The sequence below is a fragment of the Malus sylvestris genome, chromosome 4 (assembly GCF_916048215.2).
Source record: "Malus sylvestris chromosome 4, drMalSylv7.2, whole genome shotgun sequence".
NCBI lineage: Eukaryota > Viridiplantae > Streptophyta > Magnoliopsida > Rosales > Rosaceae > Malus > Malus sylvestris.
Window position 1 is genome coordinate 15,766,876 of NC_062263.1, and position 19,622 is coordinate 15,786,497.

Consider the following 19,622-nt stretch of genomic DNA (forward strand, 5'->3'; position numbering starts at 1 on the left):
CCAAAGAGGTATCTCACATTCTATAAATAGGGAACCCCCTGTAATCACAAAATAACTTTTCATTGTTTACATAATCATACATAGAGTACATTAAATATTAGAGAGTCTCGTTGAGTCCATATTAGAGAGTTTTCAACACAATCATGATTCATGGAGCCTTGTGATTTAGAGTGCTACTATTACAAGGACATGGTTGTTGTATCTTGGAAAACATGCGCCGGTCAACCATGAACACCGTAGTGGGGCGTAAACTTGTTTTAAGGACAAAGTATCCAACACTTGCCTCGACCGTATTTTCTAGGTTTTTCTAATCCATTATATCATGTTCATTTAACATTGGTTACTCATGTCCATGCATTATTATGATATATAATTGCATGAATCATTTCTTGATTTTCTATGTGATTTATTATAGCAATTCGACCCTACTTTTCCAACAAGCAGCAACAGGCAGATCACGACACCGGTGGTGGTTCATCGTGGTGGATGCAGTTATGGTGGTTTTCGTCGTGGTGTACATGGTGGTGGTCGTAGTAATCTGAACAATCATCCCCAACAACAGTGGGGTCCTCCTAACCCAGTTCACGGCATCCTTGGGGCTCCTCCTATTTTTTGGTGCAACCTGTGCAATTCACTAGGCCATCATCCTACAACTTGTCCCCATCATGCTCCACCTACTCCTTTTGCTAGGTTCCATTCTCTCCCAGCTAATGCAGTCAACCATATGGCTGATCTGTACTGGTACTTGGATACAAGTGCTACGTACCATATGACTGGAAATGGTGCCAACCTTCAAGACTTGGTTCCCTACAATGGTAGTAGTTCTGTTCTTCTTGGTAATGGTGATGCCTTATCTATTGCCCACACTCGTAATTTTCCATTGTCTTTAGGTTCTTCTAGGTTCAATTTACAGAATTTTCTTCATGTTCTTATTTTCAAGAAAAATCTTTTGTCTGTTTCTCAGTTTAATCATGACAATAATGCCATTGTTAACCTTTTTCCATATCATTAGAAAATTACTGACTTGTCTTCTGGCTCTACCCTTGTTCCAGGCCCCATGTAAATGAGAGCTTTATCATGTCTTGCCGTCGTCACCCCAAGCTCTTCTTGTTGCGTCGTCTTTTCTTTGGCATTCTCGTTTAGGTCACCTGTCATCTGATGTCTTAGCCCGTCTTTCGTTGGGTTCAATAAAGTCCTCTAGTTCTTTTTATCAACATTGTGCACTTCCTAAGTCACAAAAATTATACTTTAATTCTAATGAAATTATAGCCATTTTTTCCTTTTCTTTAATTCATTCTGATGTGTGGATGTCTTCTACTTTTCCTTCACTGGTTATCATTATTATGTTCTTTTTACGAATGAGTATATTCGTTATTCTTGGATATTTCCCATGAAGCATAAAAATGAAGTCTTTTCTCATTTTCAAACCTTATTTAATATGGTTAAGAATATTTTCATTTCTTCAATACAATTTTTGCAAAGTGTACCGCCAACTGAATATGTTAATTCTCACTTCACTCATTTTTTGTCAAACACGTGGTATTACGGACTAGCTGAACGTAACATTGACATATTGCGTTACGCGTCTCATCTTAGGCACTTCCAGTGCACCTTTTTCACTTTGGGTGGAGGCTGCTCTTACAGCCTTCTTTCTTATCAATCTTTTACCCTTGCGGACATTAGGGAAGGCTAGTCCATATACTTGTCTTTTTGGTCTCTCTCTCTCTAGCCTTAGGACTTTTAGGTGTGCGTGTTATCTGTACCTTGGGACTTATTCTACTAACAAATTGGCATTTCGTTCCAAGGAATGCGTTTTTGTAGGTTACAATGTACAATATAAGGGATATCACTGTCTTGATCCTACCACAAACCAGATGTATTTGTAACGACATGTTGTTTTTGATGAGACAAAATTTTCATATGCTCATGTTGAGCTAACCCTGTTGGCCACAATGATGATTTTCAGATTACACTCATTGGACCCTCAATGTTGTCCTCCTCCGTTCAGCCTTTATCCCCGGCCCACTACCTGCTGTCCCACAACCAAAGTTGACTGTAGTTGCTGACTCCTTTGATAGGCCCTTGGTGCAGCTCTCTCATTCAGCTCCACCCACCAATTCTGCTCCTGCCGATACAACTGGAGGACATTTACCAGTCACTAATGCTCATCCTATGGTTACCCGAGCCAAGGTCAGTATTCATCGGCCCAAGCAGCATTCTGATGGCATCGTTCGGTATCCCTTTTCCCATGCACTAGCTGATATGGCTTCCTCGTCTTCTACTGAGCCTAACTGTTACACTTAAGCTGTTCGTTCTCCTGAGTGGCGCGTGATAGGGATTTTACTACTCATGTGAATGCGATAAAAACTCCTATAATACTTGCAAGAATCATAAGGTTGTTGTAGTATAAACGGATCTTGCAAGGTCGTTCTCCACAGGGATTATTAAATAATTCGAAACTAACCAAATTCCAATTAATTATTGTAAAATAGAAATTGAGGTGATTGATTTTATAACATACTTAAAATAAAAACGAAATTAATTAATTAAAGTAAACAATCTGTAATATTGAAAACTAGAAGGAAAAGAAAACAGTTTTGGGAGAAATCAAATTAAGAAAGCACTAGGGTTCCACCATCACCTAGCAATCCTATGAACTTCTACCGATTACTTATGATCTACACATGTCACTTTGAATGTTAGATTTTCCTAATTCATATTCTACTTGGAACCTCCAACATAGAACGTATATCTAACATGCAATCCGTCCGGACGTTCGGATCAAATCTAAACATGAAAGACTCATTATGCTTTATGAAAATCTTTTGAAAAACCATGCAATCCTTAAGACGTGGTGCTCATCCTAAGTGAAATTACAATTATTAATCACAAGAAGCCCGCGTCAATTTCAGGGAACATTCCGACCAAAATTGCATCAAATTACTTTTCTAAAGGTCCTAATGGTGATCAGGCATTAAGACAATTAGATAGTTTTTATCCCGGTGATTAACAATTCAAAGTATGCATGCAATCAATCATAAGCAATTAAATAAAAATCACATATTCATGCTAAGGCTCAAAGCTTCGCCCTAGCAAAAGAAATTAGTTACGCATATTCATAATTAAAATCATAAAAAATATAATTAAGAAAAGGATTGAAAGCACCTTCAAGTAGAAAATCTCCAAAACCCTAGCAATTCTCTCTGTCTCCAAAATTGCATAAAAGAAAGCGTTGAGAAATATGGTAGATGGCCAAGCAATAAATCTGCCAAGCCCCCACACAAACCCTAAAAACAGGTTCTTTATTCCCCCTAGGAAACTAAAAATAATAATTAAATAAAATAATAAAGATAATCCTAAATTAAATGGTAAAATTCGCCTAAATTCTGAACAACCACGTTTTGGACCCATAAGCTGCTCCAAAACTGACCCAATATAGCTGGATTTAATTTTTGGAATATTCTGAACACTTCTCTAGAAGGCCACGAACCCATCCAAGGTCATCTTGGGCTCCAACAACGTGATTTAAGCCCAGAAACGTCATTTTCCAACACTGCGCATTGTTCCTTTATTTTATCACCAGAAAATAACCGCTTGATGCAAAAATCCCTGATTTTGATACGATCAAGCTAAGTGACTCACGAACGTCCTCCAACTAGAATTACTCCAAAATTCGTCCATTTGATCCTGTTTTGCTCCAGAAGAAGTCGAAAGTCCTATATTGAAAATACAATTCAAAGTATCAAAATTCTTCCAAAATATTAAAAAAAATATACTAAGATTAGAGTAAAATATATAATATAAAATCTACTCATCAAAATACCCCCAAACTTAGCTTTTTGCTTGTCCTCAAGCAAAACAAGACTCAAATAAAAATAAAAACTTAACAAACTAGACAACTAGCTAAAATTAACTGACAAAAATTTTCACCTTCAAAGTTGCAATCCATAGCAAATTTTAAAGACTAGAACATCTTTTCAAAAGTTCCAACCAATCCCACCACAGAGTCTAAGCCATTTAGAATCAATTAAAAAAGAATTCACAAACTTCCTTTGGTGTAAAGTGAACCAACATAGTTAAAGAGACTCGACTAAAACCCTTACCTTTCGTCATTCTTTATTTCACACTTTCACACATACTAAATTTAAATATAACTATTTTTCTTTTTCTTTTCCTTCTTTTTTTTTTTTTTTTCAGTGACAGTAGTGGTCGTGCAATGTCGGTTCACTTAAGCTTTCGATCCAACCCATGTAGCGAGCTTTAGGTCAATGACTCCCAAACCACTAGGGCTTTAGGGCATTAGGTGTAGAACATCCTTAAGGACTTATTAACTCGAGCTGAAAAGGCTATGAAACCAACTAACCACCCTGCCCCATGCCAAAACTTTACCGTTTGATGCGAGAATGACTGCTGATTAGGCAGGACTGGTCCGGTTACTAGGCAAAACCTCGGGTGAGACAATTATTACTTTTTTCACAATAATAACTAACTTTACTTCAAACAAAAATTAAAAATAAACTTAGACTAAAAGCAAGTGTTTCAATCTCACTCCCCACAAACCCTGTTGGTGTGATGTGCAAAGTTCAAAGTATAATTCATGAATAGAAAAGACTCTACCGTGAGATTAATCTTCACCATGTCCATTTATTCTAACGTTTAAAATAATCTATGGATATTAACTTAAAAAGAATGAAAATTTTTAACTGACACAAAAATTAAAAACCTAAAATGTTATTTTCCCACCCCCAAACTTATTTCACACGTTGTCCTCAAAGTGTGGAAAATAAATAGAAACTTAAAAAAAAAAAAAAACAAAACTAGAAAAGATAAAACAAAAACCTTGACACTAAAAAAAATTAATGGACAAGACTATAAAAAGAAAAATAAAATGAAAGAAAATATTGAACAAAATGAAAATAAAGGAATGCATAACACCTGGCTTTTTATGAGGAAGGTCATGGTGTGACAATCCTTAGGCCGTGACAAACTACACATTCGTTGGGTTTGAACCCAACCCGCAAAGCAACACGTTAGGAGAACATTGGATTCCCCAGGAAAGTGACTTGCAGCTGGCATGCCAATTTTGAAAAGGTGTCAGTCATGGAGCCCACGTAAAAGACTGCACCAGCCCATTTTATTGAAAACCCTGAAACGCACATGCATGGGCTAGATATGCAGACCATGCGCCAAGTCCATGTGCACAGCATGCGTGCACCAAAACCCGAGCACCAGTATCTGAAGACATTAGATTCCCTGCGAACCTCGATTACCGAGCCGAACGGCTCTTCTCTTTTCACCTAGGCTAGAGCCAAACGGCTCCCTTTCTGAGGCATTTCAAAACCCCCACTCGGTAGATCATGGAAACGTTCAGATTTGCACACGTGTCGTGCATCCGGGTGGGGAGTTCCTTAGGATTCCAACTGAAAAGCTCAATTTCTTCCATTTCTCTCAGAAACCATCTCTCTAAAATGAAAAGACATTTCTGTCTCTATATTTGTTCTCTCATTTCCTCAATTCATCACCGCTCTCTTCTTCATTACTCTAAAAAACGCAATAACCTTCTGTCTCTTTAGAAATTCAGCCTCATTCTCTCTCGTATTTCTCAACCCTCGCAGCCTTTTCATTTCTCGAATCTTCTCTGCCTCCAACTTAACAACGTACCCCCCGCAGTGTTTCAATAGCCCATCCGTGGTAGAAATCGTAAAAATTGAAAGCCAATGGTAAAATCATCTTCCAATCTTTTGGTTTCATTGTAAGATTTATTTGTTTTAGAGAAATGGAACAAGATCTAACACATGCATGTCGTTTTATCTGTGTGAGGACCCCCAATAGTTGCAAATTTGAGACAAACAACACAAGGAAAATGCCCTGAGTCGCCATCTTGTCCCAACCAAACCATGTTGCTCCCAAGCCTCACGCCATCACGGATTCGAGTTCTAAGCATGCAGATCGATACCATTTTGCACATGCAACGGTAATCATCTCCCACTTGGTTCAAAGATACATGTCTCTCAGCTTGCGAAAAATCTCTGAGAGCTATATTTTCGTGATGAGTCTATGTAGAAGCTTACAGTGATGTTCTTCTGTATTAGGTACCCGAGATTTACAAAGAGATTGAAGAGACTAACTCAAAAAAAAAATTCCCAAACTCACGGGTCTGCAAATTTTGAGGTAAAACCCACAACCCTTTTGATGGATTGACGATGATCTGATATTTGAATAATAAAACCACTACTGGGACTAAAAAATAACACTTAAATCCAGCGTATAACCGAGAGAAAACAAGCTTAAGTTGCCGGTCTAATGGTCCCAAAAGGCAAAATAAACGGCAAATGTCTCGGCCTCTGCAAATCATGAAGGTAAAGATCTCGTTTTTCTGCTTTTTCTAAGCGCAACATTTACAGTTCGACAACATTTTATTTATGATGCCATTTTTTACAGTGTATATACTCCCAAAATAACGCTATACGAACTGAAAACATACAAGCACTTGAAGAACTTGGATCTCTAAACTGGTAACACTGCGGACTAAAACACATGGGCTTCCAGAAAAGAATGAAGGAAGCCTTGGATCCTTCCTGAGAACATACATGTAGACCATGTGAACTTGAACCGTTTAGAAGACATACTGAAGAACCATCCCAGACTTGAATAATGACATACTATTCAACTCCAATGCATGAGTAATAAATTTGCTGAAAAATAGTCTGGTTGCTAACTCATGAATCTGGTTAGTTCTGTTTTGATCTGTATAGATGCTCGTTCGATGTCATGCATGTACTCATATTTGTGCTCTTTGTGTAGGGGTATACGGATCCATGATACAGCCGAGGGAAAAAAAGTAAACACACAAGCTCATCGGACAAAAACAGCACAGGCCGCATGACCCAGATCGGTGCATCTGGGAGGTAAAATTCAAATCCCTGCAAGTGTAGTTGTTGTAGATCTGGTAATAATAGCTGTACTCAGTTCTGTGGTGTATGGATTTGTGATTTAACTATGCTTCTCCATGCATTGCAAAACTGAGCTGCAGAAATTTAACTGCTCAAAATTATGTTTCTGTGCTGGATCTGCAACAATCACCCCCAAACTTGCATCTGTGAATGACTTTATGTTGACTGCTTTAAATTTCCAGCATAGTGTAGATGTGGGTGATGTTAATGTAGATTTGCTGCTGGGTGCATGATTCCAGTATAGAAGGCTCCACGTGCACAACCTGCAATTAACCAAGATGCATTAAAATAAAATAAAATCAACTAAAATCAACTGGGTAAATAAAATCAACCTGCAAAGGCGATGTTTGTGAAGGTTCCTCGTAAGGATGGTTTGGTGCTCTATGGCTTATGAGAGCGTTTGAGAACCTGCGTTGCCGTCACTCCGGCGTGGCCTGTTGTTTCTGGGGGATTCCTTTCGACTCCCTGCGGAATCTTGGAGATCGAGAGTGGACCTGATTAAAGGAGATTGATGGGGGATCTGACTGAGGAAGAAGTAGGTGAATCCGTCTTAAACATCGAGGGCAAATCTGACTGTGAGAGTGGGTCGGGAGGTCAATGGCGAAGTGGTTAAAGGAAGGTAGATCTGGTGGGATCTGGCTACTGTCAAGACAGGGATAAAAGATCTGGGTTCACGGTTTGGATCCAAGTTGAGACTGTCTAAGAAAGAACTTGGGGGTATCAGTATAAAAAGAAATGATGTGGAAGGAGCTTTGGTAGGGTTCCAATATACCATGATTGCTGAAGTGCTTACCACTAAAGAGATTAAAGGAGAGATCTTTATCGACTGCTTTATGCCGCTATGGCGGGGAAGGGAGGGGGTTTCTATTAGGGATATAGGAGAGCGAAGGTTCCTGGCTCGATTTGCAGGTCAACATGATATGCAGAGGGTTCTGGATGTGGATTAACCTTGGTCCTTTAGAAATGACCTGGTAATGGTGGCGGATAGAACTGAGCATGACCTAAACAGATGGGCATCACTGTCTCTGGGTACCTTATGGGTTCAATTTCACAACGTTCCTGTGCTTAGTATGACACAGGCGGTTGCGGACTTCATCGGTGGATTGGTGGGATGTGTTCAAAAGGTGGATAAGTCAGGTAGTCGTGACTGCATATGAAGGTTTCTCTGGGTGAAAATCAGGTTCAATGTTCGAGAGCCACTAATGCGAGGAACGTTTGTACGGTTCCCTGATGAAGGTAAGGTTTGGGTTGACTTTAAATATGAAATACTACCTAAATATTGCCTCATTTGTGGGATGTTAGGACATGCCACACAATCATGGAAAGATAGGCAAGTCGAAGAAAGAGGGGAAATGGCTAGCTACGGGGAGAAGGATGAGGAATGGATTTCAAGGGCTAGATGCAATAACGGATCTTAGGGGAAATCCTCTGGGCAATGGGCCTCGGAGAAGGGCCTCCATAGATTCAAGTGGGGGAGGGAGGGCTGGAAGATAGATGTGTTGAGACTGATGGGGGAAGACGCTCTGGGCGCTCGTCGACGGCATCAGGAATGGGTGGGCACTTTCAATTAGGGTGAGCTAGATCCTAGAGCGGGAGTGAGTGCACTGCCTTAATGGAGGATGATGTGGTTGATACTGGATCGTCGCCTAGCAAGCCCAAGTGGTCGTCAAGCAAGGGAGGCAAGGGAGACAATAAACATGTTGATAAAATTCGTTGCCAGAGAAAGGAAGAGGAAGATGCCAGAAGGGCTAGAGAAATTATGTATGATGCAGGGCTAATTAGTCCAGAGGGTGTGGTAGCTGCTGGAGTTAAACAGGTTGTCCTGCTCGAGATACCAGAGGATCTCAATGCGGAGGTTATGGTTAATGTGTCAACAGGTCTAAGTCAAAGCTTTGACCTTAATTCTTTGCCGATTGCTGTTGACGGCTCCGCAAGCGGGATAATGGGACGGGGGGAGAAAGAAGGGGGACAAATTTTGAAAAATGGAATGGTAGTTAGGGGAAGGGCCACGGATGATGACCCTTTTAAACTGGCACCTATTATCGAAGCTGTGATGAATGAGAACAAAGGGAGAAAGAGGGGGGCTCAAGAGGTAGAATGCTCAGAGCCTGGCGAAAATGAACCAAAAGCAAATAGGCCAAGGAAATGCTTATTCAGAGAGGTCGGGGAGACTACCCTTGAGGGGTCTCCCAAGTACCAATGAAGCTAATCATTTGGAACTGTCAGGGTATTGGGGGTGACCTGACAGTTGACAACCTATTGGAGCAGAATCGGCTTCTCACCCCTGACATTGTGGTTCTACTAGAAACAAAAAACAAAGTAGACGTTTTGAGTATCTTCAAAGAAGGTTGGATATGGGTTTCATGCATGCGGTGGAGCCTAAAGGGATCGGCGGGGGCATGTGTATGTTTTGGAGGGATGTTTCTATGGTAGCTTTGGTGAAATATGAGGAATTTGTTTTTGAACTGAGACTTTAGGATGGAAAAATCAATAGCCACTGGAAGTTATTTGCCATTTACGCTAGCACCGATGAGAAAAAAAAATGAGGGAGCAATAGGGGAACCTGAGTAAAAGATTTGAAAATGAGAGGGACCAAAAACTAATTATTGGAGATTTCAATGATATTCTGTGTAATGAGGAAAAGGAAGGAGGTAACTACATAGTGACTTCTAGTCTGAGGGATTTTAAGGAGTTCGTGGCCGGATACAAGCTAATGGATTTGGGCTTCGAGGGATATCCTTTCACATAGACGAACAATCGGGATGCTTTGCCAATCCAGCAAAGACTGGATCCGGCTACAATGGGATGGAACATCTTGTATCTGGACTCAAAGATCAGGCACGTAATGTTGGAAGGATCGAACCATGCTATGCTCTTTCTAACCACGGAAAAGGTGTGGCTGCGTAAGGGGAGGAGATTCATGTACGATGTCAGATGGAGTAAAATGCAAGATTGTCGTGATCTGGTAAATGAGGACTGAAAAGACAGGTTTAGAGGTTCCAATGCCTTCAGATTCTGTGAAAAGATTAAATCTTTCAGAAGGTGTTTAAAAGCCTGGTATAGAGTGAGAGGTATGAATTCTAAACAAGTCATCGAGCTGCTGAAAAGTGAGATAAGAAGTGCGTACGAAACCAACGATTTTGCCTCGGACAGGGTCAAACAATGGGAGTGTGAGTTAAGGTTTGCTAAAAAAAACGAAGAGAGTTATTGGAAAGCCAAGTCAAGGATCCAGTGGTTAAAGGAGGGTGACAAAAACACGAAATTCTTCCATGCATAAACTGTGAAGCGTCAGAAATCCAATCAAATCTGAGGGTGGAGGACCAGAACGGGGTATGCTCCATGGCTATATCCTACTTTACGGAGCTCTTTTTGACTAGTTGTTCTATGTATTGGAATGAGCCAAACTACGGCATAAGGGCTAGGGTGTCGAATGAAGATAACATCGCCTTAACGGCGAAGGTGACGGAAGAAGAAATTAGGACGGCGGTGTTCCAAATCCCTCCAACGAGTGCCCCAGGGCTTGACAGTTTCTCTTGCTGTTTTTACCAGGACCACTGGGGGACTGTTGGTTTGGATGTTGTGAGGATTATCAATGCATTCTAGCACTCCAGTCAACTCTTGAGGAAGCTTAACCACACCAATCTGGTGCTTATTCCAAAGGTGAAATGCCCGAAGAATATGTCCCAATATAGGCCTATTGCTTTGTGCAACGTTATTTATAAGATCATCACAAATGTCCTAGCTAATAGATTGAAGAAGGTGATGCCTATGGTTATTAGCGATAATCAATCTGCCTTTGTTGCTGGAAAACATATCCAGGATAACATTCTTATGGTGCACGAAATTCTGCACTCGCTGACACCAAAAAAAGGAGGACCAAGAGGGCATGGCTATCAAGTTGGACATGGCCAAGGCGTATGACCGGGTGGAATGGGGTTTCCTCCTATCTATGATGAAAAAGCTGGGGTTTGAGTCGACGATCTGTGGGTGGATCAAGGAATGCATCTCCACTACTTCTTTCAGCATTCTGGTGAACGGGAACCCGACTGGGTATTTTATGCCGGAGAGAGGTTTGAGACAAGAAGATCCTTTATCTCCCTATTTATTTCTTATTTGCACTAAAGGCCTATCCATGTCAATCAAAAAGGAGTTGGAAAGTGGAGCCCTCCACGGGTTCAGGATAAGGCCTAACGGGATCCTGGTGACGCACATGTTCTTTGCAGATGACTTAGTATTGTTCGGTATCGCGTTAGAGGAGGAGGCGCTCTGCATTGTTGAAGTGCTAAAGATCTATGCGTGTGTATTCGGGCAAGAGGTTAATCTGGATAAATGCTCTGTGGTCTTTGGGTCCAAAACCAAGTCTCGCCTAAAAAAAAATAGTGGGAATTCTGGGAATTCAATGTAAGGATGGGTTTGGTAAGTACCTAGGGTTGCTTGCTGATTTTAGGTTATCAAAAAAGTTGTTTTTGAAGAGGTTAGAAACAGAATCGAGACCCGGACGGTGGGATGGGCTGAGCAATTTCTATCCCAAGCAGGAAAGGAAGTCTTGGTTAAGGCGGTGGCCATGGCTATGCCAAACTACGCCATGAGCTGCTTTAAGCTACCCATTGGGTTCTGTAGGGACATGGAGAAAGCCATTCGTAATTATTGGTGGAGGGGTAGTGATCAAAGGAAGGGTGTCAACTAGATATCCTAGGATAGGCTAACGAAGAAGAAGAATGTTGGAGGCTTCGGTTTTAGAGACATACAATGTTTCAATCTGGCTTTTCTGACTAAGATTGGTTGGCGGCTGGCCCAAAAGCCAATGTCTCTACTTGCAACGGTCCTCAGGGATAAATACTATCCATGTGGCTCTTTTATGGCTGCAAGTAGGGGTAAGTGCTCCTCTTGGGGATGGAAAGGTGTCTTCGAATCCCGTAAGGTGCTAATGCAAGGGCTAAGGTGGCGGGTGGGGGACGGGGCTGGTATAAATATCAGGGATGATCCTTGGTTCCCTAAACCATCTACATTTAAAGTTAGACCGCAGGTTGGTTTGCGAAGCACTTTGGTGTGCGATTTAATTGATCCAGTTCTGAAAGAATGGAATGTGGATATGGTCTCATTGGGTTTTTACAAGGAGGATGTTGCTACTATCCTAGGGATACCTTTGAGTAGGATGGGATGCGATGACCGACTGGTGTGGCACTATAATACTAATGGGGAATACTCGGTCAAGTCCGGGTATGAAGTGACGGTAAATCTAATGGATAACGGGGCCTTGGGGAAAAAGTGAAGACGAATGCCCTGTGATAATACTAAGAATCCTCAAGAGTGGATGCAGATTTGGAAGTAGAAAGTTCCAAACAAAATCAAGCTCTTCATATAGTAGTGCTGCAACCATGCTCTGGCTGTAAGACGTAATCTGAAAAGGCACCACATGAGGGTCGATAACGTATGCGGGGTCTGTGGTATGGTGGATGAATAAGAAAATCATTTATTCTTCCATTGTGCCCTAAGCCATCAGTTTTGGTTTTGCTCTCCACTCCATCTTAACTCCCAGGGTCTGGTAGGTAAAGATTTCCGAGAAAGTTGGGGGAATCTTTGTAAGCAGGTTAAGAAGTGCGGCCCTGCGGACGAGATATTGCAAGAGGTTACCTATGGCCTGTGGCGACTTTGGAAAAATAGAAATGACATTGTTTTTAATGGAGTATATTGGAGCCCCATTAAAATCCTCGAGGTGTGGAAGAAAAGCATTTCTGAGTACAAAGATGCCTTGGACTGGTCAGTCTCGGATAATCGCCCTGTGGATGATCTGCCTGTGAGGGTTGTAAGTCAGAAGGAATCTTGTTGGAGGAAGCCGGAGTTTGGGACCATTAAAGTCAACACTGATGCGGCTTGGTGCAAAACTAGCCTTCGGGTGGTGGTGTGAAAATTACTTGACACACAAATTAAACCCTATTGATGACAATTGTAGCAAAGATGTAAGTAGGGATCGTTCTAAACCGGGGATTAACTAGGGCTGCTAATCTACTCAAATTAAACTCTAAAACACTAAACTAGACTTAAAAACACAAGAATAGACTCTATAGACTCTAAACTGACCTAAGACACTCAAATCTGCAAAACTAAGTGAAATAGACTCAATTCTAAACCTAACAAGTGATTTGGACGAAATTAAAACTTACTTTGACTCAAAAGATTAAAAGAAAACAGATTGTAACTTAACTAACTCAGACAACACTTAAAAGACTCAAAACAGCACAATACTAACAATTAGACTCAAAACAGATTCTAGAGATGAAATTGGACGAATTTAAGACTAAACTAAGACCCAAACAATGGTTATGGACTAAACCTAACCTATATTGACTCAAAACACTCTAAAGAACCTAATTAGGACAGATTCTGACCTAATAACATAAAACAGAAAAGGGTGTTTGATTTCTGACGAAATTGAATTAAAACTAAACAAATTGCAAATCAAAGTAAACCAAAACAAAATTTAGATGAATTCAAGGGTGAAAAGCTAGTTAGAGGATCCTTATCCACACATGAACATATGCAACATAAATCAATTTCCAGTATTGTTTCTTTAAACCATGAACGACAATGTCCCAAATTAATTGTGCATGCACAAATTAACTATCAGATTTCCCTAAATTCATTGAATTGGATGAATGCATGCAACAACCCAAATTATTCTTCTCAAGTTCCCTATATGAACAGCATGATAGAGAAACATTTAAAGATCATTAAATTCCATGGAAATCATAAGCATTGACAAGGCAATTATAACTATGAACTGCATGATACTTTTGCCAAGAATCTACTTAACACGATTGTGACTAACAATCTCCACTACTTGTAATTATAAATTCCTAACGATTAGGTGAAAGTCCCTTATAATTTAGCACCATATTCAAGCATGCAAACTAAGTAGGCCTCCTTAATCAACACACAAGAATAAGTTATCAATCAAATAGATAAGTAAATCGCATTCATATTTTACGAAACTAATAAGAATTTAGTTCCACATGTTCATATCAATTGAAAAGCAAATTGAAATAGACATCGAAACTGAAACGAAGGAAGAAAGAACTCTTAAAACTTCCAAGAATGCAGATGGCTTGCGCACAAGGCCCTCCTTCATCAATGGAATGCACGACAAGGCTCTCCTTCTTCTCCAAAAGGTGCGGCAGAGATGTATATGGATGTAGGATGGGGGTTTTGTGATGTAGAATGGTGATTAGGGTTGCGGCAAGGTGTTTCTGAATGGTGTGAAGGGTGGTGACGAATTTAGGCTTTAAAAACACATATATATAGGCACGGCAAAGCTAGGGTTTTCACAAAATCTAATGGGAAAAGGTTAGGGTTTTGGAGATAAAAGGCTTGGCCCATCCAAGGGAGAAAAGAATTAGGGTTTTATGCAGATTTTTAGGCTTCTAGAACACTAGGTGCGGCACAACCCTAGGGTGGATGGATTAGGGTTTAAACTTAGCAGAAAATTAAGGATTAGGGCCCTAGGGTGCGGCATGGGCTTAGAACAAAACTGAAAAAGGATTAGGAAACTTCCAATTCAAGAGTAGAAACTTTCAAGAATGGAAACCTCCAAGAATAGCAACTTCCAACTTTAGAAACTTTGGTTTCCAATTCTGAACTCTTTGTTCTTCATGTTCATTTCTTCATTTCTTGCCTCCTTTGATCTTCAATTTCACCCATCCATTTGACTCCAAGCATGTGATATCCATTTTATGCTCAAAACTGCTTCAAAAGGCTCCAAATTGCACTTTCTCGCCAACTTTGTCATTTGGACCTACAAACACACGAAAATAGCTTAAAACACTATAATAACCACAAACTAACTTTAAAAGTGCAAGAAAACAAGCTAACTAAGTTGCATAAATATGCTCCTATCAAATTCCCCCACACTTAGCTTTTGCTAGTCCTCGAGCAAAACAAAGGAAACAAAACAAACAAAACATAACCTAAACCTTCCAACATTTGCCTCATGGATTTCCAATGAAACATGACACATTAAAAATCACTACTCAAATAGATTTTAGTTATCCCTACCCTCAAGCGCATACTTAATCACAGTCACCACTTACTAGTTTGCATTTAATCACATAAAACAACATTTTGAATGCAGTAACATGCCTTAGAGAATTCCCTCAATTCCTCACCAGATATACACTCTATTTTCACACAGAATTTCTGACTACACTCCCTATACTAGGTATATGTGAGAAGATTGAGGTAAATATGTAGACTAACACTCACATAAGTTATAAGCGAAGAAAGCACTTTCTGGAATTATTAATGCATGTATATATATATATGATCTCACGAACGGAATGCTACTACTTAGACACGAGAACCAGGGATACCATATGCTCATACCAATCCCAAACTCCACATATTGAAATACACAACAACCAAGATTAAAGTCTAAGGGTTGTAATGGGGCTAAGGGTATTGGCTACAAAGAAAGGTAAGGAAAACAAACGTTCTTAAAGCAATAGTAAGCAAAGTAATGAAATTGACACCTAGAATTCACTTTTGAATGCAGAAATCAACTTTTAAACACAAGGGAAGATTCATGCAACACTTAGGGTCAAATTCAAGCATTTTGGACCCTTTCTTCAACAACCAACACTTTAGAGCTCTTTTTCACATATTTTTCAGCTCTTCTTTATTCTTTTCACAACTTTTCTTTTTCCTTTCTATTTTCCACGAATTTTTTTTTCTTTTCTTTTCTACCCGTGCCTCATTTCTTCCCCCACACTTGTTTTCTGGAACAATGTTGATCAAAAGGAATTCCCTCTAAGTTTTTATCCACTATACTCTAAGAACAAGGGTGTGGGTAGTCCTATTCTAGGCTAGGTGAGGATAATGTGGCTAACAAAGAAAATAGGCTAATTAAGGCTCAAAGGGGTTAAACCTACAAAAACAAATGCATGGAATGAAGGCTTTTTGGCTCTGGTGGTAACTACTAACAACTTCATCTTGCTATATGTTATGCATTCAATTTTAAGTTTTGAAAGAAACGGGTATGAGTTCTAGTATTTGGAACTAAAGTGATAAAACATATTCTAAGTAGCAACCAAGCAAAGAATAATGGGATCATGCAACGACTTTAGAAAACAACAAATCACAGATTACTAACTCTCCAAATAAAGTTTAGGCTCAAGTCTCTCAGGGTTGTAACGTTAGTTTGAGTTCCTTCCTTCAAGCATGTTACAAAAACTTTTTCTTTTCTTTTGTGATTACATGTGAATTCGTAAACGTTAACTACAACCAAGCATAAAACAAAGAGTATATCAAACTTCCATCCATGTTTGTAACTTTCTTTAACAGTCATGCAATTAAAAATCAAATCCTCATCATTGTGTTGGAAGGTACCCAAAGACACAAACAAACACACAAAAACAACTCTTTTTGGGTTTTTCAAAACAATTTTTCAAATTTTTATGAGATTTTTGAATTTTTATGTCAAAACACACTAAAATGCACCAAAACAGCTTAAAAAAACTTAAAAACAGCAAGGAACAACTTTGGAAGTTATGGGTGATAAAATCCCACGAATTTGCAATAAAAACACTTAATTACCCCCCCCCACACTTAAACCAAACATTGTCCTCAATGTTTCAAACATAGACTCACACATATGCAAGCAAACAACACGACTAACAAACACGACTAACAAACACGACAAACATGGCAAAGTAAAAACAAGAAAGGGTAGAGTTTAAGAACGCAAATCTGGTTATGGAGCTCGAATTCCTTCAATCCCTCGTTTGAACACATGGGTTGCCTCCCAAGAAGCGCTTGCTTTAACGTCTTCCAGCCGGACGATACCTCCATTTAAGCTTGAATAGGGCCCACGGCATGGAGGGGTATGTCCTCCACGGCATGCTCCTCAAATGTCTCATAGTAGGGCTTCAAACAGTGTCCATTGACCTTGAATACATGTCCCATCTTCAAACTTTGAATTTGGACTGCACCATGAGGAAAAACATTAGTAATGACAAAAGGTCCAATCCATTTAGAACGTAACTTACCCTGAAACAACCAAAGATGGGAATTGAAAAGTAACACTTTCTGCCCTATAGAGAATGTCTTGCCATGTATCATCTTGTCATGGGTGGCCTTTGCTTTCTCCTTGTAAATGAGAGCGTTCTCATAAGCTTCCTTCCTAATCTCCTCAAGCTCATTCAATTGCAATTTCCTATGGATCCCATCGGCATCAATGTCCATATTGAATGTTTTGATGACCCAATGTGCACGATGATCCAATTCAACCGGGAGATGACATGGTTTCCCATAGATGAGCTGAAATGGGGACATCCCAATTGGTGTTTTGTAGGCCGTTCTATATGCCCACATTGCATCATTTAAGCGCAAGCTCCAATCTTTTCAAGTTGGTCCCACTGTCTTCTCCAAAATTTTCTTGATTTCCCTATTCGAAACCTCAGCTTGCCCACTTGTCTGAGGATGATAAGGTGTTGAAACCTTATGCGTGACATTGTACTTCTTGAGCAACGCCTCAATGGTTCGATTATAAAAATGGGATCCTCCATCACTAATGAGCACTCTTGGCATTCCAAACCTTGCAAATATGTTAGTTCTAATAAAATCTGCAACCACTTTAGAATCATTAGTACGGGTGGCTTTTGCTTCCACCCATTTAGAAGCATAATCCACAGCAAGTAATATATAAAGAAAACCATGGGAGGAAGGAAATGGACCCATGAAATCTATACCCCAAACATAAAAAATCTCAACAGAATATATAGGATATTGTGGCATTTGGTCTTTTGATGTTATATTACCCATTCTTTGACAACGATCACAGGTTATACAAAAGGTTCTAGCATCTCTAAAGATCGTAGGCCAATAAAATCCACATTCTAAAACCTTATGTGCTGTGCGTTGTGTGCCAAAATGACCCCCACATGCATAAGTGTGACAGAAAGTTAAAATCGAATGAAACTCGGAGTCATGCACACACCTACGTAGAATCTGGTCAGGGCAATGTTTCCACAAATAAGGGTCATCCCAAACATAAAACCGTGCATCATTCTTGAGTTTATCACGTTGGTGCTTAGTTAGGGTGCTTGGGACATGCTTAGTGACCAAATAATTAACTAGATCGGCATACCATGGCTCACTTACCTTAATGGACAGCAACTGCTCATCTGGGAATGTCTCTGGGATGGGCACGGCATTGGCATCTTCTTCATGCACCATTCGGCTCAAATGGTCAACCACCACATTTTCACTTCCTTTCTTGTCTCGGATTTCCACGTCAAACTCTTGGAGAAGTAGCATCCAACGAATAAGCCTTGGCTTGGCCTCCTTCTTTGTGAGCAAATACTTCAAAGCTGCGTGATCAGTGTAAATAATAACTTTAGTTCCAAGAAGATATGAACGAAACTTATCTAAAGCAAATACAACAGCAAGAAGTTCTTTTTCAGTGGTGGAATAATTCAATTGTGCATCATTCAACGTTCGGGATGCATAGTAGATGACGTGTGGCTTCCTGTCCCTCATTTGTCCCAAAACAGCCCCTAATGCATAATCTGAGGTATCGCACATAAGCTCAAAGGGAAGGTTCTAATCTGGTGGGACTATGATGGGGGCCGAAGTTAGTTTTTCCTTGAGGTGATTGAATGCCTTTTCACACTCATCATCGAACTTGAATGTCATATCCTTTTGAAGAAGTCGGCAAAGGGGTTGGGAAATCTTGGAAAAATCTTTGATGAATTGCCTATAGAATCCTGCATGTCCAAGAAAAGAACGAATCTCTCTCATCGAAGTGGGAGAGGGTAAGTAGCGTACAAGATCTATTTTTGATTTATCAACCTCTATTCCCTTTGCAGAAACTATGTGACCTAAAACTATGCCTTGTTTAACCATAAAGTGACATTTTTCCCAATTCAAAACAAGGTTAGTTTCAATGCACCGGTTTAAGATTAAAGTGAGATTATCTAAACAACCATCAAACGAATCACCAAAGACACTAAAGTCATCCATGAAAACCTCAATAATCTTTTCCACAAAATCTGAAAATATACTTACCATGCATCGTTGGAATGTGGCTGGTGCATTACACAACCCGAATGGCATTCGACGATAAGCAAAAGTGCCAAATGGACAAGTAAAAGTAGTATTTTCTTGAGCATCTGGAGCTATAACAATTTGATTATATCCCGAATAACCATCTAGAAAGAAATAAAAAGAATGACCGGCTAACCTTTCAAGCATTTGATCAATGAACGGCAAGGGGAAGTGGTCATTCCTTGTGGTGGCATTTAGCTTCCTATAGTCAATGCACACTCGCCAACCAGTTTGGATACGTGTAGGCACAAGCTCATTCTCTGCATTCTTCACCACGGTGACTCCTGATTTCTTTGGTACAACTTGAACCGGTGAAACCCAACGACTATCTGAGATGGGGTAAATGACTCCATAATCAAGTAGCTTGATAATCTCCTTCTTCATAACTTCCATCATTGGAGGGTTAAGTCGACGTTGAGCCTCTCGAGTTGGTTTAGCCCCCTCCTCTAGAAGTATGCGATGCATGCAAGTTGTAGGGCTAATTCCCTTAATGTCGGCCAATGTCCATCCAATTGCCGTTTTATGCTCTTTCAACACACGAATCAACTTCTCCTTCTCCAATGCCGTGAG